Source organism: Gorilla gorilla, chromosome Y, assembly GCF_029281585.2.
Source record: "Gorilla gorilla gorilla isolate KB3781 chromosome Y, NHGRI_mGorGor1-v2.1_pri, whole genome shotgun sequence".
NCBI lineage: Eukaryota > Metazoa > Chordata > Mammalia > Primates > Hominidae > Gorilla > Gorilla gorilla.
The window spans coordinates 29274694-29301999 of record NC_073248.2 but is presented as its reverse complement, the minus strand read 5'-3'; the positions used below and the strand labels follow the sequence as shown (position 1 = coordinate 29301999).

The window sequence follows — 27306 nt, the reverse complement described above, 5'->3', positions numbered from 1 at the left end:
GTCTGTGCCTTTTGATTGGAGCTTTTAGCCCATTTACATTTAAGGTTAATATTGTTATGTATGAATTTGATCCTGTTATTATGATGCTAGCTGGTTATTTTGCACATTATTTGATGCAGTTTCTTCATAGTGTCAATGTTCTTTACAACTTGGTAAGTTTTTGCAGTGACTGGTACCGGTTGTTCTTTCCATATTTACTGCTTCCTTCAGGAGCACCAGTAACGCATGCCTGGTGGTGACAAAAATCTCTCAGCATTTGCTTGTCTGTAAAGGATTGTATTTCTCCTTCCCTTATGAAGCTTAGTTTGGCTAGATACGAAATTCTGGGCTGAAAATTCTTTTCTTTAATAATGTTGAATACTGGCCCCCACTCTCTTCTGGCTTGCAGGGTTTCTGAAGAGAGATCTGCTATTAGCCTTACAGGCTTCCCTTTGTGGGTAACATGACCTTTCTCTCTGGCTGCCCTTAACATTTTTTCCTTCATTTCAACCTTTGTGAATCTGATGATTATGTATCTTGGTGTTGCTCTTCTGGAGAAGTATCTTTGTGGTGTTGTCTGTATATCCTGAATTTTAATGTTGGCTTGCCTTGCTAGGTTGGGGAAGTTCTCCTTGATAACATCCTGAAGAGTGTTTTTCAACTTGGTTCTATTCTCCCTCTCACTTTCAAGTACACCACTTCAACTTAAATTTGGTCTTTTCACAAAGTCCCACATTTCTTGGAGGCTTTGTTCATTGCTTTTCATTCTTTTTTCTCTAATCTTATCTTCTTGCTTTATTTCATTGAGTTGATCTTCAGTCTCTGATATCCTTTCTTCCACTTGATCAATTCAGCTATTGATATTTGTGTAAGCTTCCTGAAGTTCTCACGCTGTGTTTTTCAGCTCCATCAGGTCATTTATGTTCTTCTCTAATCTGGTTATTCTAGTTAGAAATTCATCTAACCTTTCTTCAAGGTTCTTAGCTTCCTGGCATTGGGTTAGAACATGCTTCTTTAGCTCAGAGGAATTTGCTATTACCCACCTTCTGAAGCCCACTTCTGTCAATTCATCAAACTCATTCTCCATCCAGTTTTGTTCCCTTGCTTGTGAGGAGCTGTGATCCTTTGGACGAGGAGAGGCATTCCGGTTTTTGGAATTTTCAGCCTTTTACACTGGTTTCTCTACATCTTCATGGATTCATCTACCTTCGTTTTTTGATGTTGGTGACCTTCAGATGGGGCCTCTGAGTGGATGTGCTATTCCTTTCGGTTTGTTAGTTCTCATTCTAACAGGCCCCTCTGCTGCAGTTCTGCTGGAGATTGCTCCAGGTTCATTCCACACCCTGTTTGCCTTGGTATCACCAGTGGAGGCTGCAGAGCAGCAAAGATTGCTGCCTGCTCCTTCCTCTAGAAGTTTTGTCCCAGGGGGGCACCCGCCAGATGCCAGCAAGAGCTCTCCTGTATGAGGTGTCCGTTGGCCCCCGCTGGGTGGTGTGTCCCAGTCAGGATACACAAGTTTCAGAGACCCATTTGAGGAGGCACTCTGACCCTTAGCAGAGCTTGAACACTGTGCTGGGAGATCCTTTGCTCTCTTCAGAGCCATCAGGGAGGGACGTTTAAGTCTGCTGAAGCTGCACCCACAGCTGCCCTTTCCCCCAGGTGCTCTGTCCCAGGGAGATGGGGGTTTTAACTATATGTGCCTGACTGAGCTGCTGCCTTTTTTTTAGAGATGCCCTGACCAGAGAGGAAGAATCTAGAGGGGCAGTCTTGCCACAGTGGCCTTGATGAGCTGTGGAGAGCTCTTAGCAGTTTGAACTGTCAGGCGGCTTTCTTTACAACTGTGGGGGTAAAACTGCCAACTCAAGCCTTGGCAATGGTGGACGCCCCCCACCAAGCTGGAGTGTCCCAGGTTGACCTAGGACTGCTGTGCTGGCAGCGAGATTTCAAGCCAGTGGATCTTGGCTTGCCGGACTCAGTGGGGATGGGACCCGCCGAGCCAGACCACTTTGACTTTTGGGCTTCAGCCTCCTTTCCAGGGGAGTGAATGGTTCTCACCAAACTATCTTTAAATAAATTGCATCATGCCATAATAAGAATGGAAACATAAATGAGGTTAAATACTAAAGATTATGCTATGCATTCATAATTGCTGAAGCAAATGATGGGCAAATGGGATCCATTATTCTATTTTCATTTCCTTTTTTGGTATACACCAGAAATTTTCTGTGGTAAAGTATTCCATAACATTTCAACTGAATACAAATGCTTACAGAAAGGATATAATAGGGAAAATGTGTACAGACCAATGCAGAATGTTTTTTGAAGCAAGCAAAAGAAAATAAGTAATGCCCCTAGAATCAGGAATGCACAATTGACAAGGAAGAATTTGAAAACAAGTTAAAGGAGGGAGGGGTGTGGAGCAAAAAAAAAAAGAAAAGAAAAGAAAAAAAGAAGGAAATAAAGAAGGAAATACCTTAGAGGAGCAAAAGCATTAAAATGACCTAAATGTCAAAAAATATACAAAGAACTGGATATGTTAAAGCATAACAGTCATTTGCCATTGAGTCCTCTCATTTACTTGCTATTCAAGTGAATAGATGTTTTAGTGTCTCATCATGGCCACAAAGAATATAAAGTAGAGCAAGTCACAGTAATGTAATGTTGAATTAAAACCTAAAGCATATCCAAAACATCCATGTGCCCATAGTGATATAAATGATTGATTCATCTCTGCAGATTTCCTCCCCAAAACACATATCCCTGTCTAAAACATCAGACAGACCCCATGTGGTGGACATTCTCCATAATATTAATACCAAAAAACTATTAAGGTCATGAAAAACAAGGAAAGACTAAGAAATGGTCACAGACTAGAAGAGGCTAAGAAAATAGGGCAAATCCAACTTCCTATTTGGACTTCTGTGTCTCTATGAAGCTGAAGATTTCAATGCACAGGCTCACTCAAGAAGGTCCTGGAGTCTTTTTGCCTGTAGGCCCTTTTGACTCTTAATCTAATGAAGGTAGGTGTTTCTTTTCTCTTGATTATATCTCCCTGGTCTAGACATAGATGGAGAGAGAATTAGAATTGCTAGGTTTTTGCAGAAAGATAGAGCCAAGTGCGGTGGTTCACGCCTGTAATCCCAATGTTTCAAGAGGCCAGTCAGAAGGATCCCTTGAGCCCAGAGTTTGAGACCAGCCTGTGCAACCTGGTTAAACCCTGTCTCTTAAAAAGAAAATAAATAAATAAATAAAACATAAAGTTCCCATCACAGACAAAGCCCCGTAAGGAAAGGAAGGAATCATCCCTGAAAAAAGGCATTATCCCTTGTTAACAATGCTTGAGACACAGCAAGATGCATTAAACAAATGCAATTAATTAACACTTCAAAAAAAAAGGGAAAAATGCTGTGCTTTAACTGACAAATAAAAATAGGGAATGGGAGGGAGGTTAGAAACAGCTAAGATGCATTCATCATAACTCATGAAACAAAATGAGTTACCACCAAATGCAGCTTTTAATGCAGGACATGTCTTTCTTTGCATTCTCTCATTGTTCCTTTCATCAAAATGATTTATCTCTTATTCGATCTCTGCTGCATAATAAAAAAGTCTGTTTTGAAAATGAAATCATGCACTTCACTTTATTTTGCCCATTTGATGTTTCTTCTAATTTTGTAAGCTTGTCATGAATTGACATAAGCAGATATGTTAACAATTGGAAGTATTTCATTTCGGGAACATTTCAGTGTTTAAAAGTATGGGGATAAATCCCTGAAACTTTCTGTGACTCAATTTCCTTGTGTACATGAGGGAATACAAATGATTGCTCAAGTACATTCAAGTCCTAATAATCTGTAATTCTATTTTTCAATTTCATCACGAATATTCCAACAAACTGTACTTTAAATTCAGTGCAGGCAGTTCAATAGCCACTGAAGGACATTTTTACCTTTCCAAATTGAAAGCGGCTAACAAGGTAATAATGGCACTCCATTTCACTTCACAATCCCAGTGAAGTGTTAAATAGCTGAAAGATGTGGACAGTAAATACTTGAACACTTTTCTATATTTTTTTCTTTTTTTCAGAGACTCACTCTGTTGCCTAGGCTGGAGTCCAGTGGCATGATATTAGCCCACTGTAACCTCTACCTCCCAGGTGCAAGCAAGTCTCCTGCCTAAGCCTCCCAAGTAGATGGGACTACAGGTGCATGACACCACACCTGGCTAATTTGTATATTTTTAGTATAGAGAGTGTATCACCGACTGAATACCTGACCACAAGTGATCTGCTCGCCTTGGCTTCTCAAAGTGCTGAGATTACAGACATGAGCCATCGTACCAGGCCATGCTTTTAAATTTGAACAGAGGATTATTTTTCCTCAGAGGGGAAGGACGTCAGATGTGAGGTGGGATGGGGAGAGGAAGGGAGGAGGAAAGAGAAGCAACTGTCTTCCATTCTGACTTGCTATGGTGAGCTAAGACTAGCAAGGATGTCCTGGATGGATCAATTTGTAACATATCTGCTTATGCCAATTCATGAGAAGCTTACAACATTAGAAGAAACATCAAATGGGCAAAATAAAGCAAAGTGCATGATTTCATTTTCAAAGCAGACCTTTTTTATTATGCAGCACAGATTCAATAACAGGTAAATCAGGATGCAGCTGGCTTCATTGAACATAACTTGCTATAAGCATCTTCAGGAACACCCAATGCTGGAAAATTCCCTTCCAGGAAAGGCTGAAACTGACCACAGCATGGACAGCTGTTTCTTCACTAGCCAATCAGGATGCCTACCCAAGTGTTAACAAAAGCCTCTGAGATTTAGACTTTCACTCCAGAATACCCCAAGGTACCTGAGGATGCTCCATATTTGGGGGCTGCACCATCTGTGGTTTCTCTACATAAAACTATTTTTGTGGAGTTGGGGGTGAGGGATTATGGTTTACCTTTAAATATAGTTTTGCAAACTGCTTCTCTATTTAGTTGTTTTTGCATATGCTGTTTCAAGAGAGAAAAGGTAAATGCATACCTTGGAATGATTCAGCAACAGAATGACACCAGTCAAATCTGTCCACATAAGTGATGCATTTGAATTCTTTTTAAAAGACAGGGTGTCAGTCTGTTGCCCAGGTTGCAATGCAGTGGTGAGGTCATAGCCTACTGTAGCCTCAAACTCCTGATAAACTCCTCAAGTGATCCTTATACCTCAGCCTCCTGAGTAGCAGGGACTACAGACATGCACCACCCACACCTGGCTTACTCTATTTTCTATTTTTTTTTATTTTCTATACATATAGGGTTTTCCAGGCTGCTCTCAAAGTGCTGGACTCAAGTAATCCTCCTGTGTTGGCCTTCCAAAATGCTAGAATTACAGGAATGAGGCACTCCACCCAGCCACATTTGAACTTTTTACCAATACTGCTATAGCATTACAGGTAGAATAATTATTATTTTAAAAACCTTCGGCCGGGTGCGGTGGCTCACGCCTGTAATCCCAGCACTTTGGGAGGCCGAGGCAGGCAGATCACGAGGTCAGGAGATCGAGACCATCCTGGCTAACACGGTGAAACCCCGTCTCTGCTAAAAATACAAAAAATTAGCCAGGCGCGGTGGTGGGCACCTGTAGTCCCAGCTACTCTGGAGGCTGAGGCAGGAGAATGGCGTGAACCCAGGAGGCAGAGCTAGCAGTGAGCCAAGATAGCGCCACTGCACTCCAGTCTCTGAGAAAGAGCGAGACTCCGTCTCAAAAAAAAAAAAAAAAACCTTCAGGAAAATGTGTTCCCCAACAAAAAGTGAGCTATGTATGTATCTATGTGTGAATTGCTGTGTAATTTACATATGCAAATATGTGGTTGTAATTTACATATGTATGTATAATATCGAGATAAATGTTGGTCTAGAAAGAAAGAATTTTTTATTATTGGGATCTGACTAGATTAAATGCCCAAAGACATTTGATTGTGAAATATCTAGACACATAATTATTTGTGTAATTTTACATTAATTTTCAATTGTCATATTCTGGTTATTCATTTAAGGTAGGCTTATCAACTGATATCAAATAAATCCTAGAAAGTTATTTTACTGGTAAAATTGTCATGGCAGACTGAATCATAGTAAATAACCATTGTCACACAAATTTTATGTGAAGCCATGTGTGAATTATTATTCCATCCTCAGAATATGGTACCATTTGATCTCTACCTAGGTTGTCAGATTTTTTTTTCTGAGGTAGTGTTTTTCCCATATCAATGCCCTCATTAGAGTTGGCTGGCTAGTTTCAAGCTGCAATTTCAAGCTGCAACAAATTCAGATCAAATTCAGATTCCCGCCCCATCCCCCCTAGCCCCCCCGCCACTCTCCCCACACCCCCCCCCAAACAACCCCTTGCCCTCGGCCTTCTACTACTACCGTTCCTGTGTCTGCTTTGTATTTTCAGTGTCTGCACAGGTAACTGGTATTTAATTTCCATGTAACTGTTACACTTTCTCCCTGGTGTTTAACTTCAATGTAACTTGTTACCCTTTCTCCCTGGGTCATCCTAACTGTTTGTTACTGTTTTACACAGCATGAAGGGCCTTGTCTTGACCTTCCTACTGGGTTACATTTTAGCTTGTAACCAGAACCCTCTGTGGTAACAGGCAACCAGAAACCCAAATGTAATGGTTTTGATTGTGGTTTGTTTATATTTGTTTTCATTGCTGTTGTTATTTTCCAAATGTCTTGTCTACTGCTCACTGGTTCTGATGCATTAAGTCTATCTGTTCCACATCATTCTCTGTAATGGGATCTACATTATTCATTTCTTTCCACAGCATACACTTGGCATGTGGGTAAATTTGCAATACTGGCATGCATGTTAAGGCTTCTTCAGCCAACAGAGCAAGCCTGCTACCTCAAGCCTAGGACAAACCTACCATGGAAAGCATTACCTAAGACAGGCAGCCTTCTCCCCTCCCTCAAGGATAATATTAACTACATAATGTTTATCAAATACTTTTGTCTCCTTGCTCATCAACGATAGTAGTCTGTCTGTTGAAGAAGTTAAAATTGAACTACATAATCATCCTCTGAGAATTCAAACATGAACCTACCTGCTAATATTTGGGCCATGTAGCTCTGATGATTTTGCTTTTAACTGTTTAAGAAAGATGTGTGAATACTGAATCAAACTGTTCTTTTTCTTAATTTTTGACACAGGACATGCGAGATTAAACACACACACACACCCACACACACACACACACACACGAGAGATAAAATATTCAGATAAAACTTATTTGTTCTCAAACATAAGACCAGAGGTGCAAAATAATATTAGCCTATCGTTAATATAGGAAAAATAAACAATTTCATTGTATTTTTATCCCAATTCTTGACACTCAACAGGTTTTGAATAAGTAAATAAAATAAAGAAAAAATCAACAAGTTCATTTCTCCAAATTATTTTGGTAATTTAAAGATACTTCATAACCTGTTAGCACTTCTTTCTGCTCTGTGTCAACGGAAGTATTCTGAATACTGTTAGGTAGTTAATTTGATTAAAATTCATTACAAAGAACCAACCTTAAGTTATTTGGTATGCTTGCTAAATCCATTAGTATAGGAGGCTTTAAGGCCATAATGTGTCTGTCTTCAGGGTAAAATTCAAGAGAGGCAAATGATACATGAGGTTTTCCAGAAATATTGGACCAGGGAGCCTCTTCAAGATAGAATACCTGATTCGGGAGTTCTTATACTTTTTAAAGAACCATTTGCATTTCTCTAATGACCAGTGATAACGAGCTTTTTTTCACACGTTTGTTGGCTATGAATCAGTTCAACCATTGCAGAAGAGAGTGTGGAGATTCCTCAAGGATCTAGAACCAGAAATACCATATGACTCAGCCATCCCGTTACTGCGTATATACCTAAAGGATTATAAATCATTCTACTATAAAGACACATACACATGTATGGTTACTGCAGCACTGTTTACAATAGCAAAGACTTGGAACCAAACCAAATGACCATCAGTGATAGACTGGATAGAAAAAAATGTGGCACAAATACACCATGGAATACTAAGCAGCCATGAAAAAGAATGAGTTCATGTCCTTTCCATGAACATGATGAAGCTGGAAACCATCATTCTCAGCAAACTAACAGATGAACCGAAAACCAGCACCACATGTTCTCACTTATAAGTCCAATCTGAACAATGGGAATACATGGACACAGGGAGGTGAATTTCACACACTGGGGCCTGGTGCAGGGTGGGAGAAACGGGGAGGCAAAGTTCTAGGACAAATACATAATGCATGTGGGGCTTAAAACCTAGATGGCTGGTTGATAGGTCCAGCAAACCACCATGGCACATGTATAACTCTATCACAAACCTGCACATTTTGCACATGTATCCAAGAACACACACACAAAAAAAGAATCTTCATAAAATATTTTCCTCTGAGACAATGTAATCTATGCTCCATCTTTAAGCAATCCTAGCTCAATAGTATGAGTGATGTTGTCTATTTTAAAGGTCCTTTCATGACTCTAAAAGACCTTAAATTGATGAAAAAGTAAATTATATGAGCGGCAGTAGAGTTTGAAGCAATTACCTGTGATGTTACCAGATGTTTTAGACTAAAATATATTAGAATTCAAAGTACTGTTCATGCCTTAAAAATCCTGAAATATCTGACTGTTGCTTATTGATTTTAAAATGTAGGAAATAGCCATAAATTAATGAAGCTGTTTCCACTACCATATGTTAAAAAAAAAAGGATCACTAATATTTGAATGTTTTTGTTGAATGAGGTAATCTGCTTTATGTGTGCATTCATCCATATAACTTACTAAAATGAAAACTAAGGTTTTATAAATGTAGGGTTTGACAAAGTTTTAAAATCTAACCAGCTATACAAATATAGTATATGAAAAATTCTATTAAATTGTAAAGAACATGCTAATTTCTCATTCCAGGAAGCTTTCTTTTCATTACTCTTTCCTATTTGATCTGTTCTTCAATAGAATTATCTTCATTTTCCCTTTAATATTTTAAGGACCCTTGAGATTTTATCACTCATCCAAATAGCATAAAGGAAAGAGGGAAGAAGAAAGGAAGGAAAGAAGGATGGAGGGAGGGAGGGAAGGAGGGAGAGAAAAAAAGGAATGAAAATAGAGAAAAAGAAGGAAGGAGGGAGGGAAGTAAGGGAAGAAGGAAGGAAGGGAAGGAGAGAGGGATGAGGATGAAAGAAAAAAATGTAATGTATACCACAAAAATGAAAGAAAGTAATCCATACCTGAACTAAAAATCTTAACAACGTTCTTGTGAACATCCACACATAGGCAGGAATTTTTAGAGTACAGGGATGGCCTATTTTGCCTCTCCATTACCAGCTCAGAATTTGCTTTCTGCCCTGTATCTGGCATATAGTAGATGATCAATAAAAATGACAAATGAAAGAACATACTAGGTGGCTCTATATAAGAGCTAGCTCCTGCTCTATATAAGAGCTAGCTCCTCCAATAAAAAAGCTGTTTTGCACAAAAGGATAAATTGATCTTAGTCACTGATTTTCTTTCTTGCCATTACTAGAGCACTAAACCCCTAAGCCTTCCATGTTGATTTTTCACCTTGAGCAAGACCACAGAAGTGATTTTGCCAACAGAATTGGTCCCACAGAGGGATAAAAGCTAAGCATAGATCCAGGGACATCACCACCTCCCACCCGGAACACACTGAGGACACTGCCAATTTATCAGGACTTCCACACAACCTCAGATAGTTTCTCAGTCTATAAGCAGATGTTGTCTATCCATCTCGGTGGGAGAGACACATGGCTTGACACATACTCCCACTCAAATGAGCTTTCCTGACTGGTTCACAACACACACTAAAGGTCAATTTCTCAGGATTCACAGAGTGCCATGATGTTTTTGCCATCATATTACAGTTATTTATAGCTCTTATGCTCTACTTGAAAGTAAAGTTGTAGTTTCCATGGACCACTAACCATAGTAACCATAGCTCCTGTGAATCAGCCTAGAAGTTCACTCACCACCTATAACACAGTTTCTTTGGGAAAATGCATGTCTATATATATAGTTTGCAGTATACTACATATATAGTTTGCATGCATTTTTAATACATAAAAAGCAAGAAAAATACATATACAGAACATAAATATATACATATTTTATTATAGATTTAGATGGATTTTATTATATCTTATATACAATAGGTATATATAATAGCAATATATAAATTATATTTATTACACAATATAATACATTATATAATATAAAAATTGTATTTAAATGAGTTATACTCAATATATAATAAATAAGTATACAAAACACATTTATTATATATTTATGACTTATTGTATATGCTATATATTAATATATAACATATTTATATAATACATTTTATGTTTAGATAAATTGTATTTTGTATAAGTAACTTTGCAAGTGATAAAGGCTTTCATCAGTAATATAAACTGTATATAAATACAATTATGTAAATGTACATAAATACAACTATCTAGAAATAAATATATATTAAACAGCTATTGAAGATGATAGTTTTATTCAAGTATATAAGTTGTATACAAATACTATTATATAAATGCACATAAATGCAATTGTATATAAATTACATATTGTATGTAGAAACTGAAATGAATAATCTATGATCTGTGTATGTTTATATGCACCCTATTTTATATATAGATATAGATAAAGATGATGAAGTCTCTATAGATATAGATGATGAAGGCTCTATAGATATAATCTGCAAATAAAACTATTTTGTCCATCTTAGTTATACTCGTAGCTGTAAGTGACCTAGCCCATTTCTTTCTGCACACCTGTATACTGATGCTTCAGAAACATAAGTCTGCTTACAGCCTCATCATGTGTAAGTAGATTTCTAAAGAGCCTGTGCACAGTGGTGAGTGAACAACCTAAATGAGAAACCCTCTAGCATTCACTCACTTCTTCTCTAGTTATTACCTGGGATTGTCAATGCTTTTCCATAAGTACAAGTGTGAATAAGTAGTGCACGTTAAATTTGAGTTCAAAGGAAGTCTGCAGGAAGAGAGGGACCCAAGATCATAAAGAGACTATAATGAGGTTCTCTGCAGGAAGAGAGGGACCCAAGATCATAAAGAGACTATAATGAGGTTCTCAACATTTGTGACTCTAAACTCCTTCATATTTATTGAAAGTCAATGCTGGGTTTCTGAAGCTGGGCTGTTACAATTCTCTACCAACCTTTCTGTAAGGCTTCAATGGGAACAGTCTCTCAGGCCAGCCTTTGGGCACCGAGAGAAATAAAGGTGAGAATCTTCCACAAAGTCAGATAAAAGGGTTATGAGTTTAGCCTTAGTAAAGAGTGCCCAGTTTGATCACTGTAAAAGTTGTCAATTGCTCCATGAAAGAATACCACATTGCACAATATTGATGGACAAGACAGAGTAGCATTTTGTCACACATATAGTTTCACCATAAGCATAGGCAATAACACCTTTTTTGGAATCAGAACTCATATTAGAAAAAAAATCTTCCAGGAGCCCTAGAGAAAATGGGCACCTGTCCCTAAACACATACTTTATACTACTTAGGTCTCACTTTAATGAATATATTCACTCCTAAATGAATATTACACCCAGGCCCATCATAGGTAACTTTACATCTTTCATTGTAAATTTTCTATTTTTATTTTTTATGTTTTATTTATATATATTTTTTAGAGATAGGGTCTTGCTCTGTCTCTCAGGCTGGAGTACAGTGGTGTAATTATAGCTCACTGCAGCCATGAACTCCTATGCTTCAGTGATCCTCCCACCTCAGTTGGAACCACAGGTACTTGCCTAATGCCAGCTACTTTGTTTTTAATTTTTGTTTCTTTGTGGAGTTAGGGTCTCACTCTATTGTCCAGGCCAGGTGTTATGGATTGTTTAATATAACATAGGATTGGTGAATGATGGGAATAAAAAAAGGAAAGTAACTAATGAAAAATGATATTTTTCCCTCAGATATATATATATGTACATATATGTGCTTATATATGTACATATATGTGTTTATATATGTATGTACGTGTGTGTGTGTGTGTGTATATATATATATATACACACACACACACATACTTGCTTTTATCTAGTGTGTTACAATGGCTGAGAAAAACATTTTCTGCAAGGACTAGTTCCTAGTTAGTGTGTTGGCATATGCGCACATGTATGTGTATACACCTGCTCATACATACTGCCATTCTTACAGTGTAGCTTCAGGGCATGAGGGCATATTGTCTCACTTAGGAAAACAGTTAACAATGATAAAATTTGTTTGTGAAAACACGCATTTACTTTTGTGAGTTTCCTCACCTAACCCACTCACAGAGTTATATTCACAGAGAGTAGTGAGGACTGGAACAAGTTAAAGACACTCAGTTGCAATGAGTTTCTTCTGCCCCCATCCCCCATGCTTTTGGGACCATAGTTCCATGCTGAACAGCTCTGACTGACCATTGGAGTCACATGGCATGCCTCACTGAGTTCTTGGACTTGCCCGTCCCATACTCCAGAGCCACATATTGGTGGTGTTGAAATACTAAACATGGAAAATGGCACCGCATGCAACTTCACTACAGCCATCATCACAGAACCAAGGAGGCCTTTTCCAAACCTTGTGAAAACAAACCACAATTCACCATGGCTCTTTTATCAGTGCCAATAACACTTTTAGTAACCTCAGTCCTTTTTTTTTAAAGGATCCGAAAACTTACTACCTAATGCAACTTGAAACAACTCAAGTTCCTTTTCAGCTTATTGACAGGCTACGTTTCATGACTGAAAAAGGTGCCCTTAGCAAAATATGTGTCCCCTCTCCCCACCGAAAGCATACAAACAACCAAACAAAAACAGAGAAAATGAGCCTCGATGAAGGGTTGATGTGGGAGCCAGGAGAGATGCCCACAGATGTTAATAAAATCACATGTCTGGGGTGATGGCTTTGAGAACCAGGTTTTCATCATCCAATCAGATACTGGCCTCTTAAAACCAAAACGATCACCGATATTAACAGGTGGAGCTAAGAAAGTCCCATTGTAAGCCAAAAATACCACTCTGTTACTTTAACAAATCATGATTTCTTTATGTAATGTACATTTTAAATAGAACAACCCAAACAAAATCCTGGGCCACTTCTCCACGTTTCCAGAGAGTAGTGAAAGCCTAGATCATTTCATTAGCAATATAATGAAATTAACATTTCTCTCTTCGAAATGTATTCTTCAACCAATGGGACTATAAATGTTCACTGTACTTCATCTCCCATCTAAAGTATGGAGGATTACTCTCTTCCTGTCTTAATAATAAAACCTCATGATATGATTTGACTGTGTCCCCACCCAAACCTCATCTTGAATTGCGGCTCCATAATCCCCATGTGTCATGGGAGGGACATGGTGGGAGATAATTGAATCACAGGGGCAGTTTCCTCCATGCCATTCTCATGATAATGAGTAAGTTCTCACAAGATCTGATCGTTTTATAAGGGGCTTTCCATGAATCACGTGGTTCTCATTCATCTCCTTCCTGCCATCCTGTGAAGGATGTGTTTGCTTCCCGTTTCCCATAATTGTAAGTTTCTTGAGGCCTCTCCAGCCATGCTGAACTGTGAGTCATTTAAACTTCTTTCCTTTATAAATACAAACCTTATTATAATATATATTACTATACATATTATATATGGTAAGATACAGATTTTACTCTATACATATAGTTACATATATAGAGAGAGTTTTTAAAAATATTGTTGGGGTTAGGCCTGCTCTCCTTCAGGTACCATTTCTGGGGAGATGAGCATGCCTCGGGAAGATGTGGTATATGGAGGTGTTCCGCATACATCAGGGACATGTGAACTCAACACAAAATGTCTAAAGTTTGAAATCTCAACCCAAGGTAGATAGGCTGTTTTCCACCATCAACCTTCCACTCCTGTAGTGTTTTTATGAGCCTTTTATTTACTTATTTTTTATTTCATGTAATCACCTGCAGAGAGAAGGCCTTTTCATCTATACATTTATTCAAAGCCTATGAATGTCACAATGACAAACTGGAGGAGGTATCGCCTTCTTTTTTTCTCATTCATGTGTGCCACTCTGCCCCAAGAAAAATGAGGAAGGGTTTCCTACACTGCCATTCACTTAACAAAAAACAGTGGAGGCTTTCAAAGTCCAAATGTAGGTTGTTTAGATTAAAATGATGAAACTGGAAAATATTCGTTGACTGAATGGTAGCAGAGGGCACAGCAGATAACCTAATTGCCTCAATGGCCTGGGCTTCAATTTCCATTCTCACTTTCTCTAAATGACTGGGCAAAAGCTGTATCTTTGATTTAAAACTGGTAGCTCAGGGGTTTAAGAAATAAAAGGTGGCTATACAGAAGGCACAGTCTGTCTGAAAATCCATTCACATAATTAAGTAGGAGATGAAGACTCTCCTCTGAAAAAGTGTATAGTACTCAGACAAAAACAAAAAACAGCAATGGATGTGAACTCAACTGAACATATTTTTCCCATTTAGGAATAGAATACATATTGTTAAAAATCAGAAAGTCATATAGAAAGAATACATTCTGGTTTACAAACTAAAATTGTGTTGCTTAAACTTGACATTCACATCCTAAGACCGGCTCTCACCGTATTTGGAATTCAAGTATATTTTAACCACATACGCCTCTCTTCAGAAGGAGGACATTAAATGACTTAAAATATTTTTATATTGCTACTTCATTTGAATGCAATATTCACAATATTCGCTCAGCAAGTTGCATTATTGACAATATTCAAAGTTTTAGGAAAGGTTTGAAGTGTGGAGTACCAATTAAAATGAAAGAATGTTTAAAAAAGGTCATTCGGTCATGCACTTGAATGTTTACTTTTGTGAGATCCTTTTTTGTGGTGTAGAAATAAAAGCACAGTATTCCAAAGAGATTTTAAAGAGACCCCTGCACTTGTGAAAGCAGTTCTCTGGTGGGGAGTCAGTCAAAAGCTCCTGTCTTTGTGGAGAGACTATAAGCTTTCCACAAATTACTACACACACAAAAATGAAAAAGCCAAATTCACAAATTAAAAAAAAATCTGTATGCTTACCATTAGTTTACATTCCAGGCCCAAAACTGTGAACTTTCAAATTCCTTCAAGTCTGCTTGTAAATTTTACAGCATCAAGATAACATAATTATCTACCTTATGCAGCCACTAGTCCCTTACCGAGTATCTGTTACATTCTTAGGTTTGGGTAAAAATCAGCTAGGTTACTGGTTTTAGGGCCTACTGTATATGAAGCATTAGTTTATTTAAATAAAACACAAAGAAAAGAAAAATTCTTTCACCAGAGAAGAAAACATCAAAGCAACTTTAAAATGGTATCCAAGCACAAGCATTATTATGAAAATGCAATTATCATTCTAGTGTTACACACACACACACACACAAAATCAAGCCTCCGATTTTAATCCACTGATTTAAAACTGATGAAGTAATTTTCCACTTCCTACAATGGCCCTGATTATGTTTTTACATGTCAAAGATACTCTTTAAAAATACTACATATATATACACACACACATAGACACACATACAGAAATATGGAATGCATGTGTGTGTAGAATGCATTCATTGCGTTGTGTAATAAAATGCCAGATTTCTAATCTGAGAAAATACATCCTTGCAGAGGTCTCCATGAAATTCCTATATAGCCATCCCCCAACCGCTGAACATTTTGCTCATTTCCACAGGAAAATCTATGCTAAGGATTTGATGGATTACTGCTAACATCTTCTCCAGGGCCAACTAAAGGTATGAAATAATTCTCCACTCTCCAAATCTGCCCTCACAAAACTGCAGATTTCTTTGAGATCTGATTTCTCCCAGCTCTGCCATCCTCTAGGAAAAGGCTCAGTGCGTTCATCGAAAGCAAGCAGGTCTCTTGTAGTTTCTGCCACTTTGTTTTCATCAAAGTCAGGTGTTTGCACCCTGGCCATTTAATTTCTAGTTGGAGAAGAAAGAAGCTACCCAAGGATTTCTGAAACACGCACTTCTAAGTTGCCCGCAGAACGACCACACAAACTGGCAATTCCGGCTTCGTGGGGATAATGAAGTCTCCCTAAACTTCTTATTTTGTTTATTTTTCCTTTTCTTTGCTTTTGCCTCCCTCACATCACAGAAGCGACTGATTCTGAAATGGAAGCTCATGCACACCACCCCTCTTTCAAGAAAATATAATGCAACGCGGTCTTATGTAAACCCTACGGGCAATGGATGCCTTCAAAAAGCATAAGATTGGAGTACACAGACAAAAAAAAACCCCACTCCCCACAAAAAAAAGGAACAATAGAAAAATAAAATAAAATAATAAAATAAAAATAATATAAGCCATACTACCACCTTGTGGATTCAGCTCGCAAGGACGTCACCTGCTTAGTTTCAAAACCCCTACCCAACCCCCACCCCAAATTTCTTAAGTTGGATCCAAATGGTAAATCTGGATCCTCGGTCCTTGCTCCAGACAGTCTCGCCCAAGCCCTGGGCTGAATTCGTGACTTGGGGGCCCAGTGCCCCAGCTAACTGCAAGCTCGGGCGCATCACCAGGCCCAAAACCCCGCCGCCACCTCCTAGTACCCTTCCACGCTGCCTCCTACACCGCCTTCCCCTCCATCCCCTAGATAGCAGCCGCACATACGTGAAAAGAGGCCCACACCTGCGGTAAGGTGTGGAAGAAGCCAGAGAAAAGGAAACCCTCGGTACGGGAAAAAAAAAAAAGAAAAAAAAAAGCCTTCTGAAGAAGGGGAGGGGTATGATGCGGAGGACATCCTCCGGGTTCACCTCGTTTTCCGAGCGAGACATTTGTTCCCAGGGTGGTCCTAGGCAGGCCTCTGGGGTGCAAGGGTTGCCCTGACGCCCCCGCTCCCGCTCCCGCTGCTCCGGGTACAAAGGGCCCTGTGTCTGGCGGCGACTAGGCTCCAGAACTGTACGCCCGGGCCCGGATTTGCGCGCGGCACGGGGCCTAGATACCGGGGGCGCAAAGCTCGCGACTCAGCTCACTAGACCCCCGCCAAGGGACCCCAACCTACCGGTTCTCCGAGGGGCGAAAGAGCCAGGTCAGGCTGGGGGCAAGGGGAGGAAAGGGCGTCCAGGAGACCGCCTGAAGGATGAGAGTGTCCCTGGGGTAGATCGGCGTCCTGGAAAACCGCAGGCAGAGAGAGCCACCGGGGAGTGGAGGGCGCAGGCCGGAATCTGAGCCTCTTGTCCCACAGCAAGCCCCCCACCCATTCGTCATCTGCAGCCCGGTGGCACCTACCTCCCTCTCCCCACGCCATCCCGGCCCGCGCTTCCGCAGGTGAAGCCAAGCCGCTTCAGGCGCGGGTTCGGTTGCCCCAGCCGCGGCAGTGGGGAGGGGACGGGGCTGAAGTTCACTCTCTCCCTGCTTCGTCTCACAGCCCCTAGCTCACCCGCCACCGTCTCTGCCGCCTCCGACTGCGCTCTTGGCTGATCTTCGCTTTCAGTTCCGCCTAGGGGAGTGGGAGGGAACGGAGCCCAGCTGCGCGGGAATTGGGAGGTGGGAATCGGGGGAGAAGACACCAGATGAACTCGGCCCGAGTCAGCAGAGAGCCTTGAGATGGGATGGTGTGGGAGGAAGGAGCGGGTGGTGGTTGCCTTTTCTAGGGCTGTGGGGATGGTGTGCCTATTGGAACGGATTCCTCAGACCCCTCCCCCATCCCTACCTTAGGGACTGGCAGACCCGCAGGCTTAACACTCCTCCGAACCCCCGATGGGAGAAGGGGTGTTCTTAGTGGGCACCGACTAGGGCTCCGGATCACCTGATACCTAGACCAGGGCTCCGGGCGCCTGTCTTTTCGGCTTCCAACTTTTCCGCTCCTCCGGAAAAGCGGGCAGTTCAGAGATGGTGCCGAGGGTGGCCGCGGCAAACCGCCCTGCACCTCCATCTAAGGTCCAGGCCACACTCAAAGGCTTCCGAAGAAGCAAAACCACCAGCTCTACCCCACTTTTGCGGCTTGCCTCACCACTCCCACCCCCGTCGTAACCCACACACACGGGAAAGGGGTGCATGGAGACCGCTCCCGGGTTTGGAGGAGCAGCACGGAGCTACAGTCATTTCATCTTCACGCGGGGTTTCCAGCGCGCCCCGATCGTTCTCCAGCCCAACCAAGCCATGCCAGGTCTAATCAATCACTTGGATTATTTCGTGCATCCCCCAAGCCTTATCTTATCCGAGGCCAGGAGATGAAGGAAGGGGAAAAAAAAATCTCATAATGCAACCCCAACCAAGCTTTATTTCCCCTTTTCTCTCTGGTTAATGGCACCAACCCCCAACCCCAGCCTCCCAAAAAAAAGCACCCCAGGCGGTGGTGGTTTTCTTAAAGAAGACGACGGCTTTGGAGTGGGGAGAAAAGAGAAGAAAAGCCTTCCATGTTCACAGTTTGCAGAAGTCCTCCTGCTTTCGCCATCTCCAGCCCTGGCCTTTTCCCTCCTTTTCCCCTGTACTGCATGTATGTGTGTGTGTGTACATATATATATGTGTGTGTGTGTGTGTGTGTATGTGTACACTCACAAACTCACACATACGCATATATATATGTCTGCGTGTGTATATATATATTTTTCCCCTCCTTTCCCCGCCACAGTCTTCCTTTAACTTGTATGGAAGGCAGCGCTACTTTTTAAACATATCGCACATGGCCCCAGAGCTGTTCAAACAGCTGATTGCAGCAAAATGCTTCCAAACAACATTGGTGGTCTGCATTTTTATTTTTAAGTGAAAATAAAACCAAATGTTCCTGTGGAGAGATTGCATGTAAAAGCCATACATTGATGTCCACATTCCCATCCACACCAAAGAAACGGAGCGAGACAGATGGGAGAGAGTCCAGCCCAAATTGTCCAATAATAATAATAATAAAAGGAAAAAATAAATAAATATCAGATGAAATGAAGCTCAAATATCCCCAGTGAGGCTTTCCCTCCTTTGCTGGAGAGCCACTGCAAGTCAAATTGTTTAAACGGCTTTTTAAAATAAGGATAATAATATGCTAGAGGCACGTCTTAGAACTGCACCTACCTTAACTGTGGAAGACCTGCATCGCCGTTAAGAGTCCTTTTTACACATCCAAATTTTTCTAAGGAACCTGAAACGCAGTATGATTCAGGAGAATGTATTGAAAGCCCAGGAGCCTTCCCCTTCTGGAACCCCCCAACTAGATTCGCTCATCCAGAGGAATGCAAGAGCCACCAACATTGCCGGGTTTGGAGGAAATTGATTGTTTCTGCTGTCAATAGTGTGTCCCAGGGCAGAACAAGCATTACAATTGAAGCAGGAAGGGCCGAGCTAGTGGCTGAATAAGAGCTCTGTACTAACAGACAGAGATGGGAGAAAGATGTCTCTGCAAGAAAAAGAGAGCTAGGGGAGAGAGGTCCTTCTGCTTCCGGCGCTCTCCTTCTGCCATTGGACCAAAATTAATGAAATTTACAAAGCCAGCAGCCAATAGATCTCCAGAGTCGGCCCAATCGCTGCAAAACCCACGTCCACAGCTACAACCTCATACAAAGAGCAACTAATCCCAGTGCAAACCAGCTGTAACAGAGAGATCCTGGGTACCCTGGAGATAGAGCAGGGTACCCAGATGCGCACAGCAAACCTTCTTCCTCTTTGCTTTTTTAGGAATCTCTAGGTACTCTCCACACCAAACATGATGTCGTATATGCAGACATCTTTAACTGTTTAAGGTCACAGTCTCCAGCAGTCCCTATGTCTGCGTTATTGTGAGTCAATTGGGAAGCAATGATATTAAAAAAAATTTTAAGAGCAGCAAAAATTGGAATGCAGCTCTGTAAAGTACAGGAGCTTTTTATGCCCAGGATATGGTTGAAAGAGGATGAATGAAAGCTTTTTGTTTACTTCTATTGTTATAATTTCATGATTTGGATAAAATACAGGAGGTGTGCTCACCAAGAGGCAGTTGTTTCTAAATACTCCTCATTTCCCAGGTCCAGGAGGTTATCTTTCCCAGGGAGTTTCAAGTTGCAGGGGGCGAGGAGGAGGGTGTGACCCCTGTATTTAAAGTTGGGTTGGAGAAAGTTGGCTTGAAATTGACAATGCTTAAAGTTCCCAGTATTTAAAGTTGGCTTGAAGAAAGTTGGATTTAAATTGGCAATGCAAAGATCAGAGGACATCATAGAATGTTGTGGCAATGAACACAGATTCTAAAATGAGATTGCTTGGGTTTAAGTTGCATGTGACCTTAGGAATGAATTTCAATATTCGCCTCCATTTCTGCATCTGTAAAATGGAACAGATAATCTCCATGTAATATTGTCATATTGATTAGCTGAGCTAGTGCGTGGGGCCTGCTTATCTTCACAATATTTCATGGTGATTACTTTTATTCTACCTGGCTATAAAAGTTAGCTTTTTTTAAAATTATTTCATGGCCATTAATTCATTTATGGAAGGAAAAAAGATAATGTCCACAACACATAAGACATTCTCCTATTTGCTTCTGCTTTAGGAAGTAAACCTAAGCACGAAGCCTTCCATGATGATGCGAAGGATTTTGGACAACATGAGCAATAATGGGGAAGATGATGGACACGAATCTGGGGACCTGGTTCCATGTTAAGACTCTATCCTCACAAATTTTGCCTTGTCATAAAGTCAGTTATGTTCTGTGACTCTGTTGAGCTGACATTATTATTACCTTTCCTGTGGGTTGCTTTTCCTTGTGGGGACTAAATGAGATAATATGCATGAAAGCATCCTTTGCCAACAAGATTGGTACATAGATATACACTTATCTATTAAAAGATATCTATAGCCAATAATAGAAAAATGTATATCCATACATACATATATGTGTGTGTGTTCCCATTATTAGATATTTAGAAATATACATATATTTTTTCCATTATTGTGTAGATATTGAAGACCCATTAACATGATAGTATTGTTTATAAATATAGCTTATCCCCCAACTCAGTGATATACATGGATGTAGACATATATATGCAGATATATGGACTATATATAGATATCTATGTCCTAAACTAAACCAGAACCTCAACTTGAACCCACTAATTTATAATAGGCCACAAAGTCATGGACTTTGCCAAGAATGTATTAATTCATTGTCTTATTCATAAGTTCAGGTTTTTTTTTTTTTTAGCACTGACACAGTCCTAAGCACAGACATATAACTGTGAGACTTATCCATTTATTTTTGAGAAAGCATACATTATAGTAGACAAGATAATGAAAGGAATACATATAAATTAATAGGGACCCATAGAGGTTAAAATGATTAACCAAGGGTTTGCAAAGGAAGAACATTCGGAGTAGGAAAGGAATGGTACATCGACACTGATTGGTTGAAGAAGTTGAAAAAGAAGCCGTGGCTAAAGACATCGCAGCAATACTGTATGTGTGGAGATCTAGAAATAGGGAGGGTTTGGCATGGCAGGACATTGAGTTTGAAAAGAAGGTAGTGAGGAAAGGATTAGAGACCTAATTGCGAAGAGTTTTGAATGTCATCCTGAAAAGGTGGAATTTATCCAGTAGGCAGTGGGAAAGCCAATAACATATTTTCTGCAGTGAGGGAAGAAGAAATAATCAGATTTATGTTTTAGGACAATCACTGTGATGGCAACATGGAGAACTAGTTGAAGAGGGCCAATGTGGAAAACAAAGAAAATGTTTGTAAGGTTGTTGCAAGAATGGCTGTGACAAATCAAGTCCTGAATGAGAGACAGAGAGAGAAAGAGAAAAGGAGAAAAAGAAGGGACAGAAAAGAAGTGGAGGGGAGTGGAGGCAGGGGAGATGAGGGGAGGGGAGGGGAGAGGGGAAGGGAAGGGAGTGGAGGTTGCTGTGGGGAGAAATCAACTCTAAATACTTTAAGGAAGCATGATAAAGTGAGATTGGGAAGGAGATTTTGGGCAAAATCTGAATGCTTGGCTTAGTTTGTGGGTGCATTGGTTGGGTAGCAGATCTCTTCTCTGAGGCATGTGACCTGGGAGAGAGCAGACAAGTCACTTCTGTCTGAATTACTTCACTAAGACTTTTTAAAATTAATTAATTAATTTCTTAAAAAAAAAAAAAAAGGCCAGGAGCCGTGGATCATGCCTGGAATCTCTGCACTTTGGGAGGCTGAGGCAGGGGGAGCACTAGAGCCCAGGAGTTCAATATCACCCTGGGCAATGTAGTGAGACCCTGTTTCTACCAAAAAATTAAAATAAGAGTGGTAGTGCACGCTTGCGGTACCAGCTATTCAGGAGGCTGAAGGTTGGGCCACTTCAGCCAGAGAGGTTGAGGCTGCAGTGAGCCATGATCATGCCACTGTACCCCAGCCTGTGTTGCAGAATGAAACCCTCCCTCAAAAAAAAAAAAAAAAAAAAGCAATCAGAAAGCATCTTATATGAATGGAATCATGCTTATAAGAAAAAGTGAATATAAGATATTATGAGTTTATAATTTTCCCTAATCCAAAATCTCTCATAAGTGACCAGGATAGAACCTAAAACACCAATTCTTAACAACTGAGCCACAGGACTACGATACAGACAGAAGAGCTTCAGAGGTTTAAATTCTGAATTCCTGGAAGAGATAAGGATATCATTCTTCATGTTTCCACTTGAAATCTAATTGTGGAGTATGGTGAGATGTGGGAGCTAGGAGGAGTCATAAAATGAAATAAAACAGTAGGGTTCCTAGAAGGATATAAAAGCTGGGTTTGGTACAAAGAACTGGATGAAACTTGAGACATAATCTATACCACATTACTTGTTCTCTCTGATTTTCCATCTCAGTGTCTTCATCAACTACATTCTACATACTGTTATGTTCATACTATTATGAACATACATACATTCATACATACTATTATGTTAATGCTCCTATGGGATCAATATGGGGAACTCGAAATACAATACTGGTGAAGCCAGATACACTATAAGGCACTACTGATTCCTATTGACTCTCCTAATACAATGGTCAAATTGAAACAGAAATATTTTCAGTAGGATAATTGTTAGTGCAATAATAATATAGACTATGTTATTAATCGTTATTGGAAAGATAAATATATATAGTATAAAAGATGCTTAAAATCTAATAAGGGAATAAATTAAACTGTTCAATTATTAAAATGCAACTCAATGTGTGATATATGCCATCTCCAAAGCATACAGAAGGCATAACAGGCATCCTATTGGGATGATGAGAAAAAGGTTCACAGAACAAGTTTTTTCTGGGGAATTGGAGAGTAGATATGGGAAATTATTCCAAGTTAATAATATCTAGAGAAGAGAAATAGATATGGAGTGAGCAGAGGCTTTGGAACTTCAAGGTCAACAAGGATGACCCAGGAAGATAGTTACAAAATCCATGCCTCTAGAGCAAGACACCAGGATTCAAACTTAGCAGGTCTCCAGTGAGTTCTGGGAACCTGCATATGTGGGGCCACTCTGCTACATGAGGTTGTTTTATTAGATAATACTCAAGTTAAACTCTGACAACAGGAATGGTGGTGAGCTACTTGTAGGTTCTTGTGATTCAAAGAGGAGAATAAGAAGGCTGGACTACAAAGGATGATGAATATTCCTTATTGGTGTTAGTGGGGGATGGTGGCAGAGATTACCTTTCAGAGAATTTACTCTGAGGGAATTTAAGGTCTGGGACATTCTAGAACAAAAGAGGACAGTGATACTGCAGCATTCATAAATTAAGGTATTAGTAGTGAAAATACCCAGTAATAGGGAAATTTCAGAGTAGTAGTAAATTTTTTTCACTATGGATGGCATTTGACTATATGCATAGTTGCAAAAGTTGAGTAAAACGGGATGGAGCCCTAAAATGAGAAAAGACTAAAGATAGCTTTGATGTGGTGCGATGGGAAGGATACGATGAGTGATAGTGCATTCACCCAAAGTCACTTGTATGGAAAGAAAAATGAGATGCTGGTGGATCATACAAATACCAATGACCCACAGACCTGAGATCTTTGGGAGAGGAGATTTGATCTGAATAGGGATCTTAAAGTAGGATCTGTAGATCTGAGCACAAACCCTATGGATATGATACTTAACATTTTGGTGTAAAATAGAGAAAGTGTTCACTTAAAAGGAAAGGCAAATCTTTGGAGGAAGTGACACTGGGTAGGGTCTTGATAGCAACCTGAAATAGGGTCATTGTCCCATCTGCAAAGATCTCTGGCAAGAGAAAACATGTCATGGAATTCAAGGAAGGATTGTAACCTCCTCAAGGAGTAGGCAGGAGTCAATTGTGTCACAGTCTTCAGAGATTTTAGGAGTAAAGGAAAATGGGAGACTATCATTGCATTTTGGAATCAGTAGAACATTGACAGCCTTCAGCTGAATATGTTAGATAGATTCATGACTGGGGATCAGATGAGGAAGTTGAAATCATAATTATAGTCTTACTGTGAAAGAAAAGAAATGATAAGGTAAATTCAGAATAGCAGGCTTGTGGTGGGTCTTTTTTTTTTTTTTTTTGAGATGGAGTCTTACAGTTTTGCCAAGCTGGAGTGCAGTGGTGGGATCTCGGGTCACTGCAACCTCCACCTCCCAGATTCAAACAATTCTCCTGAGTCAGCATCCCGAGTATCTGGAATTACAGGTGCACACCACCACACACAGCTAATTTTTAGCAGAGGGGAGATTTCACCATGTTGGCCAGGATGGTCTCAATCTCCTGACCTTGTGATTCACGGTGGGTCATTTTTAAGTGGTTTGCTAATTGTTGTTTTTATTCACTTATTCACTAAGCATGAATGTGAGAACTGTTGCTTGTTCCACAAACTCTGCAAAATACAAAAGATGGATAAATAAGACGTAGTTTTTGCTCTCACATACCTAATTCTTTACCCCATGCCCCTTCTAATCCAAACAATTTCCTCATTTTATTTTTATGTATCTGTTAGTTTATTTATGATGTTTCTTACTTTTATTTGCTATTTTAGGCACGGTTTAGAAAAAAGTCTCTGCAACATATTGATGATAAATGCCACAGGTTTCACAATTATATGAGGCCAGTTCAGAGCATAAGGTTTAATATACATCAGAAATCATAGGACAAAAAGTAACATTTGTATAATATCTGTTTTGATACCTATATCTATCTGTATCCACATATGAATATAGATATTATATATTTAAAATATATAATGTTAAGTTATATATTATCTATATGTAAATCATACACTAGGGTAAACAACATACTCAATTTTTTAGAAAACATTTACGGAGTGTTATTCCCAAACAGGATTTAAAGCCTAGATTAAAGTGTAAGATAATTAACAACATGGATTCAATAAGAGTAATATGATATATACCTTAGAAATGTTTGCACCCTTAAGTTTTAGCAAATTTCATTCTGTTGCTAAATAAACCTTTTTCTTTCAATGATATCAAGTAAACTCCAGACCAGTTTAAGTTGAGTTATCATAAATTTAAAATTAATTTCAGTCACTTAAATGAGATTTTCTTGAAATAGTTGATGGAGGTACTTTTTTTTACACATAAACATAGTTACAGAAATACAGTTGGAAGAGATAAAGAGATGATCTTGTTTGTTCCCCTTGGTTTTGTAGGGAAAGTATTTTATAAGATTAATAAACCTTGAAGGAAATACTTTAAGTTCACGTTTTCCAGTAAGAAGGTTGTACAGGCCCTTAATTCAAGTTTTGCATCTGATAAATGGGAATTAAGATTTCTTTGTGGGCAAGATATTTCAGTTTTCTTGAAGGATTTATTCTTCTGAAATCTGTTATTTCAAACCCATAACACACCATTTATTGTGTAACATTCATTGATGGTGAGAAATCCATTAACTATTGCTTTTGTAAGAAAACAAAGGATATTGAATTTCAAATAAGAGGCCCTAAATAGAGTTCATTTTTAAATGGCATTATACAGCGACTGTACCAATGTTCTTGCCTAAGACTTTTAAATGAAAATCTTTTACAATGTATATGTCTCTTTGATGAATGGCACATGCATTACACTTTAAAAGTATGCAAATATACATAAATCTTTCTCCAAGTTAATTGGGACCTTGGAATTGTTGATGTACATATATATATATATATATACAGAGAGAGAGAGAGAGATTTAGAAATAGGTATATAGATAGATAGATCTATATAGATTCATACATCTACCTCTCTATGATAGGTGTTTATAAAGATTGCTATGTGTATTTCAATACATATCTGTACCTCTATCTCTATAGATATCTGTATCTGTAGATATCTGTAGAAACATATATGTATATCTGTAGCTTCTATAGATATCTATAGAGATATGGATGTATCTGTCTATATGTATAGTTATATCTATATATTGATATGTAGAGATTTATCTATATATCTATATTTTTATATCTATATATATGTATATGATACAGAGGGGTTTATATTCCCAGAATGGTTGATTTATGCCTGATTGTATCTCTCTTCTGTGTGTGCACATACACTCTCTTCCTGCTTTCCTGCTTTGTACTTCAAATAATCTATATTTTTAAAAAGAAACATTTAACATAGGGGGAAGACATAATAAAAGGTGGCATCAATATGTTTTATTTATCAAAGCTCAAGCAAACAGCCTTCTCTCTTTTTAATTACCAGTGTCAGACATAGGCATCTAGCCATATACACCTTCTCTGGTGAATGCAGTATGGTTTACAAATTTTAGTTGAAATAAAATGAGGTTGACAAAAAATTTCTAAGACAATGGCTCTCTTTTATTCTTTCAAACTCAAAGCCTGTATTGGAATCATTTTAAAACACCCCTTTTGTTTTTTTTTCAGGTATGATTCATTGAGAAGAGAGGGAATGTATTGCAAAAACTGTATTGCATGTTACAAGTACACACACCTGTGTATGTATACAAGTGGAAACAGAGCAGATGGAACATACGTATAAATACAAATGGGGTTGTTTTGAGTGAGGATCGGTCTGTTATAAAACACTGGCATATTAGGAGCCTGGTAATATTCTCCTGGAATTGTCATGACTAAAATTATGTAAAGAACACCCATGCAATACTTGTTCTTTTCCTCCAAATATACAAAAAGATCTAAAGTTTTGGTACTTTGCTAAACAGATTACAGTCCTGGATCTAATATCATGGGTGTTATTAATACCTGGAAGCCTGTTAAAAATGCATAACTTTGGGTCTCCACCCCAGGTCAACTGTGTCAAACATGTTCTCTGGTGATTTGCACCAAATGCTGAACCAAATGCTGAA

At 39.3% G+C, this 27306-nt stretch overlaps 1 protein-coding gene across 7 annotated transcripts in view; it reads right to left on the bottom strand.

The window, feature by feature from the left end:
* NLGN4Y (neuroligin 4 Y-linked) overlaps positions 1-19437 on the bottom strand; it is a 323530-nt gene extending 304093 nt beyond the window's left edge. For 3 of the 7 annotated variants that reach the window (XM_063703361.1, XM_055377275.2, XM_055377282.2), the window contains exon 1: positions 17106-18300. The gene's annotated coding sequence lies outside the window, so the exon portion shown is untranslated. Of the gene's footprint in view, positions 1-17105; positions 18301-19111 lie in introns of those variants that run through there. The other 4 variants (XM_055377278.2, XM_055377284.2, XM_055377276.2 and 1 more) reach the window with 2 other exon arrangements.
* Between the last annotated feature and the right edge of the window lie 7869 nt (positions 19438-27306).